Source organism: Lolium rigidum, chromosome 4, assembly GCF_022539505.1.
Source record: "Lolium rigidum isolate FL_2022 chromosome 4, APGP_CSIRO_Lrig_0.1, whole genome shotgun sequence".
NCBI lineage: Eukaryota > Viridiplantae > Streptophyta > Magnoliopsida > Poales > Poaceae > Lolium > Lolium rigidum.
Window position 1 is genome coordinate 99,091,303 of NC_061511.1, and position 13,609 is coordinate 99,104,911.

At 40.8% G+C, this 13,609-nt stretch overlaps 1 non-coding gene across 1 annotated transcript; it reads left to right on the plus strand.

Annotated features, from left to right (window-relative positions):
• Positions 1-984: 984 nt before the first annotated feature.
• Positions 985-1,056, plus strand: TRNAN-GUU. The gene has a single exon. It is a non-coding gene; the product is annotated as a tRNA-Asn (tRNA).
• Positions 1,057-13,609: the final 12,553 nt, after the last annotated feature.

The following is a 13,609-nucleotide window of genomic DNA, read 5'->3' on the forward strand; positions in this document are numbered from 1 at the left end:
TTAGGGAAGAAGGAGATATTTGCGACTACTGGTAGGAGGTTCCTTCCCTTAGAACCGTACTTGAGAGTTTCCTACCTCATACGGCTCATAAATTGCTATCTTAATTTCCCCTATCTTAAACTGAATTTGATTTCTCAAAAATAGATCCCATTTGTTTTTGGGTTAAGGAGAAGAAGTTAATTACCTAAGTTTCAAACCCTATTTTTTATCAATAAGCAGTTTGATCTTTTTTCCCACCTTTCTTTCAACTCAGGGGAAATACGGTCGGGTGGCGCTAATTCGAATCCCTCAGAGAGTTTTCTTAGTATTTAGTTAGGTATTTGCACTCAAAATAATAAAGGACAAATCCTATTAGACGCAATCTTATTTCTATCTATTCTTTAAATAACTATACTAAAAACTAAGAAAACTTTGTTTATTTCTCTTGAAAGCAGATTTATTCTTTTACAGACGTCTTTTTTTAGGTGCGCTAAGAAGAATGCCCATGTTGTGGCAATTCCACCCAGAAGGTAATGGGTTACTCCTACAGCACGTCCTTGTATAATGCTCAAGGCTCTAGCACGATGGGTGCGGTCGGGCGGAAAAAGGGGAGATCTCCCCGTTCCTGGTTCTCCTGTAGCTAGATTCCCCGGAACCACAAGAATCCTTAGAATGGGATTCCAACTCAGCACCTTTTGTTTTGATATTTTGAGAAGAGTTGCTCTTTGGAGACACCTTGACGTGGTGGAAGTCATCAGTTCGAGCCTGATTATCCCTAAACCCGATGTGAGTTTTTTCTATTTTGACCTTAATAGCCTATTTCTTATACCATATCTCTATCCCGTGAAATTCTCGAGCCGAAAGGAAGAATGAAAAAAAACCGATCTACTTCTTTTTGGTATTTTAGACTAAATTCTTTTGTTCGCATTTTAGAGTTGAAGGTTCATAATATAAAAATATAAAAGTTCTCGCCTTTTACCCATTTTTTTTCGAATCCCCCCTTGTTCCTCAGTAGCTCAGTGGTAGAGCGGTCGGCTGTTAACCGACTGGTCGTAGGTTCGAATCCTACTTGGGGAGATTTGATTCATTCTTGAATTTTCCAACGGACTCATTCCACGAGTAAACGATTGAATGGGATTCACTTGGGCAACAAAATAAAGTCCTGGCCCCTTTTCTCTCTTATTATTGAATTAACTAATTCATTTTCTCTTTACTTTTGTATTTTTGGATATTTTTTTGATTTGATTTGGCGCGGCAAAAATGATGATACTAGGGAAATCGGAATGCCCTTATTCCTTGATGCAGATGGTTACGTTAGTGTCATTCAAGCAGGAGAGGGTGAGATTGACGAATAGTGGAATGTACCTATGGTCTACCTAAATATACAAGAAATCAAATGAATCAAAAGGTTAGGATCCGATATTATTGACTACGCTATCAGAAGGGGAAGATCAACAATCGGTGGGCCATCAACATTTCTTTGCAATGAACGTTTATTAGGTCTGGAAAACCTTGTTAGGTGCACTCGTAGGTGAAGGATACACAAGAGGCTCAAAGCGAGGATTCATGCGTTCTTTCTTCTCAAGAAGACGGAAGCCAAAGAACTTACCCCGAAAAGTCCTGACAAATGATGATTGAGACGAGATTCCGCGTTTTTGAACCACGAAAGGCTTGGTTTCCATTTGGGTTGTAGATGTAACCAACCCGCTATTAGTTTTTTGGGGTTGATAGTGGAAAAGTTGATAGATAAGTCACCCTTACTGTCCCTTTACAGAACCGTACATGAGATTTTCTTTTTGCTAGTAGTTTTGGTGTTCTCTTCCCTTTCATCCAATTGAATCAATCGATCAGAAGAACAAGAACAAGAAGGCAATGTACTTTTCACCGAGCCTCTCTCCGAGACAGTGCCCAGATCGTTACGCCTTTCGTGCGGGTCGGAACTAGTTTCAAGAAGATCAAAGTGCATCTATCAGATTTTGGTTTTTGGTGTTGCCGAACTTTGACAAGACTTTCGAACTTGAATGTGATGCAAGTGGAGTTGGCATTGGTGTTGTCCTAAACATCAGGAATGTAACAGATATTTCTTGGTTTCAACTTTGCGACATCAAAAGAGAAAGACTAGAAAAGGAATAAAAGAGAAACTAAAGACACATGCACAAAAACCTCCTATAGGGATACACAAGGAAATAATACAATTGGTCAAAATGGATAATGAGGATCATCTCCATATCATTTTGCATTTCTCGACAAATATAATATGTTTGGCTATTCTAAGTGGTTTTTTTTTTAGTAAAACCCTTTATTTTGAAAAACAAAGGGCAATGAATCAGGTCCTACAACGGGTTTTCCAACAAGCCGTACAAGGAGCTCTAGGAACTCTGAATAGTTGTTTGAATACCGAGTTACATTTCCGTACGATTCATGCTAATATTGGCATTCTCGGGTCCATGGAATGGAAGAGATAATTAAATTAATTAGGCTTTGAGCTCCTGAATCGGGACCTTTTGGCTCAACTTTATCCTAGTTTTGCCGAAGGAGCAACCCCTTTTTTCACCTTAAATTGGTCCAAATATGCAGAATTTCTAACTTTTCACCAGCAGTTATCCTCTCCGCACTTGGCTACCCAGCGTTTACCGTAGGCACGATAACTGGTACACCAGAGGTGCGTCCTTCCTGGTCCTCTCGTACTAGGGAAAGATTCATTTTATGATTCCCTTTACCTTTTTGATATTAATTCCATGTCACCGCTTATTCTTTAGCAAAATCAAAATCATTTTCGAGTGGCAATGAGCATCCAAAACCAAAAGGTTTTTCTGCCTGTTGAGCTTCTTCCGGATCAATATCACTACCCAGTTCCGCATCATTTCCAAGAAAAAGCTATTTTGGAGTTTTATCAACAATTTGCGCGAAGGATCCATCTAAACCAATTAGCAAACTCTTGCGAATCCACTTACTAATTTACGAATAAAAAATAAAAAAAATAAAAATTAGGATATGGTATAAGAAATAGGCTATTAAGTAACTCTAAATGAATTGTGGCTCCGTTCCATGCCTCATTTCATAGGGAAGCCAATAGTGGCTCTATTTCATTCTATTTCACTTCCTAGCAGCATATCCATCATTTGAGTCTCCAACAATTATTCCAATAAGTTCAATAGCTTTACGTCTGCTATCCCGATCATGATTTCCTCAGGGGGAAAGTAAAGGCCCTTCCCCCTTCCAGTGAGGTTATTCTGGCTTGCATCAAGGTGCTAGAGCCGAGACTGGTTACCAAAAGCTGCTGGTATCGACCCGTTGAATGAAAAAAATGTGAAGGTCCAGGATCTCCTCGAGGATGAACGCCCAATTCGACCCGGGTCAGAGCAATCCCTCGGCTAAAGGAAAGGAAGGACGGAGGTACTTTATAGGCTGCTTCAGTGTTTTGATAGAACTCAAGCGGTTGATATTGCTAAGGAAAACCATAAGAGTGAGGGATTGAATTTCCATGCAGGAGTATCACTTAGGTTGATTTAATTTAGGCCGGAACTTTCCGCGTCGATCCTTTTTTATTACGTCTTGTTTTTACTCCTATACTGGGAACTTGGAATTAGCAGAATTCTCAAACTACGGAACCAACTGCTTTCGCACCGGGGGAACAAGATCCAGAGGAGGAAAGCAGAATCACTGTTTTTCGTAGAACTCACTTTTGTATCCGATCCTTATGGACTAACTGGAAAAGTACAAGCTGTAAATCCAGCATGGGGTGCAGAAGGTTTTGATCCTTTTGTTCCGGGGGGAATAGCTTCTTACAGACGTATGATCATTACCCTTCAACCGGGTTATTCTATTCCACTTCTAGATAGAGAAAAAAACTAAAAGAGAATACTTAATAATACGGCGAAACATTTATACAAAACACCTATCCCGAGCACACGCAAGGGAACCGTTGTATATCTTTTTTCAACCTATTCAAGTCCAAACCATTGGGGCCCCTTAGAGGTTCTAACCATGGAGCGCGAAGGTGTATTGATATAATTGGAATTGCAGAAGCAAATACCCATTTTACTAAAAAAAAGAGCTACACGGAGCATCTCTTTCTTACCCTTCGGGTGGTCACAGGGAAGCTCTCTAATAGATCACTTAAGACAAAGGGAATTAGCTATAGCACATGACTTCAACTCTAACAATAAACAAAACCTAGGCCAAAACGAACTCTTAATAGCTCTTGCTACTAAGAGTTCATAAGGAATAACCTGTCCTGCAGGAATAAGAAAACTCGCTATTCACTCAGTTTATTTTCCATAATAAGATAGTTCTAAACCTAGGCCAAAACGAACTGGTGCAGGTAGTTTATTGAAATCCTTGAATTCCGAATATGGTAAAGGAACAACCTGCTCTTCCTGAATACCTTGATTCAAGGACAAAGAATTTCCTGCTGCTATCATATAATATTCATCTCTATTTGTTGATAGATAAACTACCTGTCTTGATTTTTTTTGTACTCCAGTGCATTTCGCCGTCTGATTCGGAATAAATATGCTTTTGTACCCTTTCTTTAAAATGTAAAGTGAGGGTTCCGGCACAAATCTCTGCAATTACTTGTTCAGATTTTACATATTGATCATTTTGCACTAGAATCAAGCTTTTTGAGGGAATATTTACACTATATAGAATATCCTGACTCTTAATAGTTACATGCAAGTCTATATAACATAGAAAAGCAGGCTGTCCATGACGGGTACAACTAGACTTTCTCAATTTAGAGACTTAAGAGCAGAAGAAAAAATGGGAAAATTCCAACATCTCCCAAAAAGAGATGTGGCAATCTTGAAGAGAAGACCTAGTATTTGTCCTGTGGATGAATTGCCTGGTGAAGAACTACCTCCTCCCCTCCTACGCCTTGCGATGCCTAATATCATCAATAGATCCTTCCAATCTCGTTCCATAGACTCACTACTGTTCATCGAACGGTTCCACAGATGGTTTTCCTGTGTATCGCCCTCGTGATAATGGTATACGCGGCCAAGGGTTAATAGGAACAGAGACAACAGATAACGCATTCGGTCAAGATGGAGACACGGAATCCCTTTGGTCTTTGCCTCCCGACCTCTGGTCACAGCAGCTTAGCAATTGGGCTTGGCTTGCTTCCATTCTTACAAAAATGATGTTGAATCGCGTAGTTGCCTTCTTGTAATTATGATTCTCGCCATCCTTCAACTCTGGATCCGCCATCCTTCAAAACAACTACTACCAAAACACGAACTCAACGGCTTAGAACCATAAACCATATACCTTTTCGGTAAAACACATCTCAAATAGATTATTATCGAAATGAATGGATTGGCTTCGCCTTAAGTAAGAGAAAGGTTTGTGCTTTCGCCAGAAATTGACTACCTACCCATTGATTGGATTTCTTCTGATCCCAGATCCAATAGAAGTTTCCAATGAGTCATTGCCAACTGCTTTAGCAGGAAGGTGATAGGGTCGTACATGCACCTTCTCAAGGTGTGGAAAGTGAGAAATAGGCCTGATTCCTTTTGCGGATCTTGCTTGTGGCAGCTTTTCCTTAGATTGACTTGCTAACACTTCCGCAGGTCGAGAGAGAGCCACACTACCTCAAGCCTCACGGAGATAATGTATAAAAGCAGGGGTTTCCCAAGTATTTGCCCAAAAGGATAATCCTAGAATCCCGTCTGTCTTCTGGATTTGGAGAAGTGCCGATTTTCAAGAACGCGAATCTTATGATATGGTGGGAATCTCTTATGATAATCATCCTAGATAGATCATAAGACAAATAATCAATCAGAGCACAGGGAGCCATCTCATTATCTTTATGTTTCCGTAAAGAAAAACTATGGTTGACTAACTGATTTTGAAATCAGTTTATGAAAGAGCCCGAGGCCATACCCAATCGAAAAAGGATATTATCCAAACGCATTTCAAGTAATTGTAATAAAACCTGCCATGTTGACCTTTTTGCTTTTCCGGCATTTCACGAGTTATGAAAATGCAAGAAAGGATACTAAATCTCGTCGTTAACTGAATTCAGAATAGAAAGATTATGAATAAACAAAGAAATACCCAATATCTTGTTCTAGCAAGATATTGGGTATTTCTAGCTTTTATTTCTTCAAAAATTCCTATATGTTAGCAGAAAAACCTTATCCATTAAGAGATGGAACTTCAAGAGCGCGCCCCTGATAATTGCGTCGTTGTGCCTGATTGAGTCAAAAGAAAAAGATATTTTGGCCTTCCTCACAGCTCAAAACATGAGAATATTAGACCTAATCGGCCATTTCCCCTACTTTCCTCCATATTTTATCAAGTGGTCATGCTAGAGACAAAAACAGTCATGGATAGTTATAAGGACGGGTGAAATAGAACGTAGCAGTGGGAGGGGAAAGTGATCTCTGACCGCCTGTATACGGTTCCCTTGCGTGTGCTCGGGATAGGTGTTTTGTATAAATGTTTCGCGAAGAAAAGCCCCAATTTAGGAGAGGATTGCATAATTGGAGAGACTGCTAGAATTGGAGCAGGCCAAAAATTAGGATACATTCTGGGAAAATGAAACTTCCATTGAAGAGAAGCAAATGAAACGCTTTCATGAAAATTCTCGTAGAATCGAGTCCTATACTATACCTATTTATATTTGTTACACTATTTTTGCTATGTAAGCTCACTTAGCTCAGAGGTTAGAGCATCGCATTTGTAATGCGAGAGTCATCGGTTCTAGATCTAGTATGGATCGTACATGGACGATAGTAACTTCGGACATTAATGAACTGTATTTATAAGAGAGTTATCCGTCGGAACAACAACCTTGCCTATCTATTAAAAAGAAGTGAATTAAGGCTTATTGGAATGCATGGGTTACTAATGGAATGATAACCTCAACTATCATCTCAATAGTGATAGCAACGCCACTCGAACCCAGAGCTAGCTGGTTCTCCCCGAAATGCGTTGAGGCGCAGTAGTTGACTGGACATCTAGGGGTAAAGCACGGAAAATAAAAATACTTTTTCTTGGATAAAGGAACAGATGACTCGATCGATTTCTGTAAAAAGCTAATTGTAGGCTCTTCTCTCCATCGGAACAATAGGACCGTTATGCTTATTACTAAACTTGTTGAAGAGATGGTTTTCTTTTATGTTTTATTTGAGAACCCCTTGAACGCCTTATCAAAGGGCTCTCAAAAATTCAAGATAGATCTAATTAGACTTCCTCATTAATAGACCGGACTGGTAAAAAACCGATTTCTTTTTGTTCTATGAACTTTAAGGTGTATGAAGTCTCATAGTAAACTCTTGCAGTGGAACGATAGAGACTCCATTTCAATCCTGAGTGAAAAAGATACCGCGAGCACGATCTTTTTCAATAAAACATCGTGCAATAAATCAGGAATTTAATAAAAAAAAATAGAATAAGGATATACAAACAAGAACTAATCCCAACGAAAAGGCAGAATGTGATCAGCACAAGGGGTACTGCTGTTATGATCCCCGCACGCAGAAAAAATGCGGATTCGTGGGGTGGTTGGACTATTTCAGTAGGAACTGTAACAAATCCATAAGGGTCTTTATGAAATCTTAACAACGTCATGGCATGCTCAATTAGCTCTTAACTTAGCACTTTTGAAAGGTGTTTTATTTGCTCGCAGTTCCCGTTTGATACCCGATAAAGCAAATCTAGGATTTCGCTTTCCTTGCGATGGGCCCCATAATAATAGTGTTTCTCCAAAAGAAAACTCTGTTGTTCCGTATTCTATTTGTATAGATATGGTAGAGGGGCCTATCCAAGCCCTCTTTTATTGTAACATCCCAAAAATTTCAAAACAAAACAAATGAATTTCCCTAGTTCCAAATTTTGGAACCAACAAAAACTTTTATTGAATTAAGTTTGAGGCATAGTGATCGTGCTTAATTCTTGTGCTATGGCCATGTTTGCTTGTTAAAGTAGTTTGAAGTAATCTTAAACCCTAAACCTCACCCCTCTTTTCATCACCCAAGTTAAAATAAAATAAAAGGAAATTAAATAAGAAAAAGGCATATGTGCCTATGGCTATTTTTGTGAAACTTTACACTAAGCTCCTCTACTTTGTTTAGAGGTTTGGAAAACCATCATACACCTTACCTAGTACTTATCAAACCAAATCCAAGTGGTTTCCAAAGAAACTAAAAGGAAACTAAAAATGACATAGAGGCATATGAGAGTAAAATAGCAAATATGTGAATTTAAGAATATTGACCCTAGTACATGTTGTGAATGGTTGGATCACTCCTATATACCATTTCAACACTCAACAACACCAATTGGGTCAAGCCAAGTCAAATTAAAATTCAAATGCAACATATGCATAGAGGCATATGTGGCACATAGCCATTTCACCAAATTTTGCCCTATGACTTTAAACCTTGACCAAATGATGTGAAACCTTCTCCAAACCTAATCTAACACTAAATTGACCCTAACCCATGCCCAAGTAAAGCAAGGGGAACAATTTACAAGAATAATGAAAGGTGACACATCACCTCTTATGTGTTATGGCCATTTTTGCAAATCTTTGAGCAAGACCATTTGAATTGGTTTCAATGGTCTTAAAATGTTTCTAAACTAATAAGAATCACCTTAGAGTCAAGAAAAGTCAAATCAAATGGAGGGAAACCAAATAGTGAGAAAATCACATCTTCACTCACATACACATAATGCCAATTTTGCAAATCTTCACCAAAGGCCACCATTGCTTGATCTATGGTTTGTAAAACCCTTATATATGATAAAAAAAACACTTGCATCAAAGAAACCAAAATAAAATCAAAGCAAAACTCCAAACTATCACACATATGATAATGGTCATATGTCACATTTATAATTTCTTCCCCACTTTGCACCCACCTATCTTTTGTTTCTGCAACCAAACTTGGTCAACCATTGCCATGTCATCCAAGACCAAGTGATGGTGAACAACTTTCATGTTGACCATTAGTACTGATGTTGACCTGGTTGACCAGTAGAGAGGTGACAAGTGAAGACTTTGAAACTATGTGAAGATCAACCCCATTTTGAAATCTCACAAACCTTAACCAAATCCACCACCACCACCACCATTTCTTTCTCTTTAATTATATGAATGAAGTGCACCAAAAAGAATTTCAAAATTTAAAAAGAATTTTCATGCGGCCATTTATGCAAACACCTTGCAGGCATAGTTTCAGAATTGCAACACACCCTTTTAACCTCTGGTCCAAAGCCTAAACCACTTTAACCTGGTGATCATCAACCTCCCTGTACCCGTCCTGCATCATCCTATGACCTGCAGCCCTACGAAAGTCGAAGCAATGATCAAGAACTCACCATGCCAAGCACTCATGCCGGCCACCATGCCACCCTACCTCAACCCCTCTCTCTGATCCATCAAACCTTGTCAGCTAGACTCACCAGGAAGTACTGGACATGCTAGACACGATGCCCCTCCAAACCATGCACGACAACGCCCGGGATGCGTCGTGATCACCGCGCCAGTACACACCAGCGCACGCATGAGCATAACACTGGACGCCGCAGTACACCTCGCCGCCTGGTCGCGTTCGTCCTTCCCTCGCTTTCTCTCCTCGCACGCGTGATCACCACAACCTCTTCTCCCTCCTGGACACACCCATTGGCTCGCGGAAGCCCGGACGCCAACGCCATGATCAAAACCTTCCGCCGCGGTACTGCGAGGACACCACCGTCGCCAGCCCGCCACAGACCATCATTCGGCATGCCATCACGCGCGTTAGCTCCGCCTGGACGTCGCCTACACGACGCGCCCCTATCTTGCCCCTTCGCGCCCTCAAACGTCGTCGCCACCGTCGACCTTGCAGCACCCCACGGCCACCCAGCGCATCTATAATTAGAGGCCTTCTCCGCCTTCACTCTCCACAACAAACTTGCTTCCCTCCCTTCACTTGACCTCCTCGAACTCTCGCTCGTCCACATTGCGCAGTAGCCGGTCCCAATTTCACCGCCGACCACCGCGACAGGTAGCAAGAAGGCGACGACGATTGGCGCCACCCCAACCTCTCCCTCGACCACCATTCGAACCGCCATCGTCTCCAACGCCGATCGCCCGCCTCGCCGACCCCGCCCGGACGCCGGTAAGCCTCCCTCTCTACCTCGCTGCCGCCGGTAGGGTTAGCTCTCCGGCGAGCGTTGTCGAGGATGAGGACGACCCTCAGCCATCGATCTTCTTTTTATCCTACGGCCACCGTTCCTCCTTACCGGTTCGCTGTTATAACGCGCTGACGGGTGGAGCCCGCAACGTCAGGCGGCCCGCGTGTGCTAGTCACACTGCTGTGCCGGCCCAAGTCTGTTTCGCCCGTTTAGCCCATTTAGAGTTCCCGCCAAGCCCAGTAATTCAAAAATGGGTTTTCTGTTTAATTTCGAATTCCCTGCTGATGCCTAATTCAAAATTGAATGGTTTTAAATCTACAAATCCAAATCTGGTGATTTAAAATGCTATAGAAATCTTATGAAGTTTTCTAACTAACCCCACTGGATTCAACCCCATACCTTGTGTAGTTTTTGAATAGCAAAAATAACAAAATAGATGCTTTTCAGTATTCAAATAAATCTTAAAAATCAACCAATTTGAATTTTGAAGTGAATCCAATTGAAATAATTCAAATTTAACAAACTCTAATTTATTATGTAAAAATATGATATATGTTCTGTATATGATCATGGGCTAGAAGCAGAATATTGGCTATGTAGTCAATACTAGCCCATTTAAACTATTTCAAATTTTAGGAATTTAAATCTATGAGGTGTAGCACCTCATTTAAATCATTATCACAAGTGATATGAAGTAATGTGTTGACCTTTAAATTCTTAGGCTCATACTTGCTCACTTGTAGAATTTAAATCAACATAGTATTTAAATTGCACTAGTTATTTAAATCACATGAGATGATGAATCTCATTTAAATCACTTTTCCCAAATACTAAGTGTGAAGTGTTGACCTTGGTCAACATGGGATCATCCCTGGTTAGTTGAGCACATTAAAGCACCTCAATAGTAGTTTTTAAATGAGTTACAACTATGTGTTAAATCATATGAGAGATATTCCACTTAGTTAAATCTTATTCTCAAGTAATTCAACATGAGGTAGTGACCATGGTCTATATAATCTCATATTGAGTTATTTGGTGGCATTAAATCACTACCATGTTAGTATTAAATTGCATGAGGTATGGAACCTCATTTAAATCATTTTCTCAAATGATAAGTATGAAGAGGTTGACTTTGGTCAACCTAGGTCATATATTATTCATAAGAGAAATTATTTCTCCAAACCAAAGAGAAACCTTAATTCAAATTTTCAATGAGAGGAAATTATTTCTCCTAAGATTAAATAAAGAAACCCTAGCATAATTTGAGAATAAATGTTAAGTAGTGATACTAGATCAATTGGGTGAGCCAATAAGGCTAATTAAGATTACTTAAGTGTTGTTTGGTGATACGTCTCCGACGTATCGATAATTTCTTATGTTCCATGCCATATTATTGATGATACCTACATGTTTTATGCACACTTTATGTCATATTCGTGCATTTTCTGGAACTAACCTATTAACAAGATGCCGAAGAGCCGGTTCCTCGTTTTACGCTGTTTTTGGTTCCAGAAATCCTAGTAAAGAAATATTCTCGGAATTGGACGAAATCAAGACCCGGGTCCCTATTTTTCCCGGAGCCTTCCGGAACACCCGAGAGCCGCCGGAGGGAAGCCACCGGGGGCCCCACACCACACCCTGGCGCGGCCAGGGGGGCCGCGCCGCCCTATGGTGTGGGCCCCCTAGGCCCCCTCCGAGGCTGCCCTTCCGCCTATTTAAAGCCTCCGTCGCGAAAACCCTGAGGCGAAAAACCACGATACGGAAAACCTTCCAGAGCCGCCGCCATCGCGAAGCCAAGATCCGGGGACAGGAGTCTCGTTCCGGCACCTGCCGGAGCGGGGAAGTGCCCCGGAAGGCTTCTCCATCGACACCGCTGCCATCTCCACCGCCATCTTCATCACCGCTGCTTGCTCCCATGAGGAGGGAGTAGTTCTCCATCGAGGCTCGGGGCTGTACCGGTAGCTATGTGGTTCATCTCTCTCCTATGTACTTCAATACAATAATCTCATGAGCTGCCTTACATGATTGAGATTCATATGATGATGCTTGTAATCTAGATGTCATTATGCTAGTCAAGTGAGTTTTACTTATGTGATCTCCGGAGACTCCTTGTCCCACGTGTGTAAAGGTGACAGTGTGTGCACCGTGTGGGTCTCTTAGGCTATATTTCACACAATACTTACTCACTGTTATGAATGGCGTAGTGAAGTGCTTATTTATATCTCTTTATGATTGCAATGTATTTTTTATCTTAATTTATCTATGTGCTACTCTAGCAATTTTATTAAAGTAGTTTATTCCTCCTGCACGGTGTAATGGTGACAGTGTGTGCATCCGTGTTAGTACTTGGCGTATGCTATGATCATGATCTCTTGTAGATTATGAAGTTAACTATTGCTATGATAGTATTGATGTGTATTATTCCTCCTACATAGCATGAAGGTGACGAGTGTGCATGCTATGTTAGTACTTGGTTTAGTCTTATTGATCTTTCTTGCACTCTAAGGTTATTTAAATATGAACATTGAATTGTGGAGCTTGTTAACTCCGGCATTGAGGGTTCGTGTAATCCTACGCAATGTGTTCATCATCCAACAAGAGTGTAGAGTATGCATTTATCTATTCGTTATGTGATCAAAGTTGAGAGTGTCCACTAGTGAAAGTCTAATCCCTAGGCCTTGTTCCTAAATATCGCTATCGCTTGCTTGTTTCTTGTTTTCTTGCGTTACTATTGCTGCGTTACTACTGCTGCGTTACTACTTGCTTGTTTCATCGCCTGGGCAAAGCACTTTTCTGGTGCCATTGCTACTACTTATTCATACCACCTGTATTTCACTATCTCTTCGCCGAACTAGTGCACCTATTAGGTGTGTTGGGGACACAAGAGACTTCTTGCTTTGTGGTTGCAGGGTTGCATGAGAGGGATATCTTTGACCTCTTCCTCCCTGAGATCGATAAACCTTGGGTGATCCACTTAAGGGAAACTTGCTTCTGTTCTACAAACCTCTGCTCTTGGAGGCCCAACACTGTCTACAAGAATAGAAGCTCCCGTAGACATCATTTGGTGATTGTATCCTTGTATTCGTGTATAGACGCTAGTACCGGAGACTATCAAGAGGAGGAGGTCTTCTACCAAGAGGAAGGAGAAGAGAACTTTGACCACCACCTCAACCAAGGCAAGCTAACACTCTTGCAAGGTTCCCATGTGCAAAGCTCTACAAGAGCAAGGCACCATTACTTTTACTTTATGCTTAATGCTCCTATCCCAAGTTTTTACTTTACAAGCTTTACTTGATCCTATTTATCAAAGTTACTTTTTGATTTATGATTCACTTGATTGACTTAGAGAGTAGTACAAGATCATCACACTTAGCTTAGCAAGCTCCAAGATACTTAGCACCCCTCATAACTAGTTGCTAGTGCTCAATATTAAAAGTGACTATTCTAGTTGGGAACTTGTGAATTGAAATGACTTTGAAAACCTTGGAATGATGAGTCATTC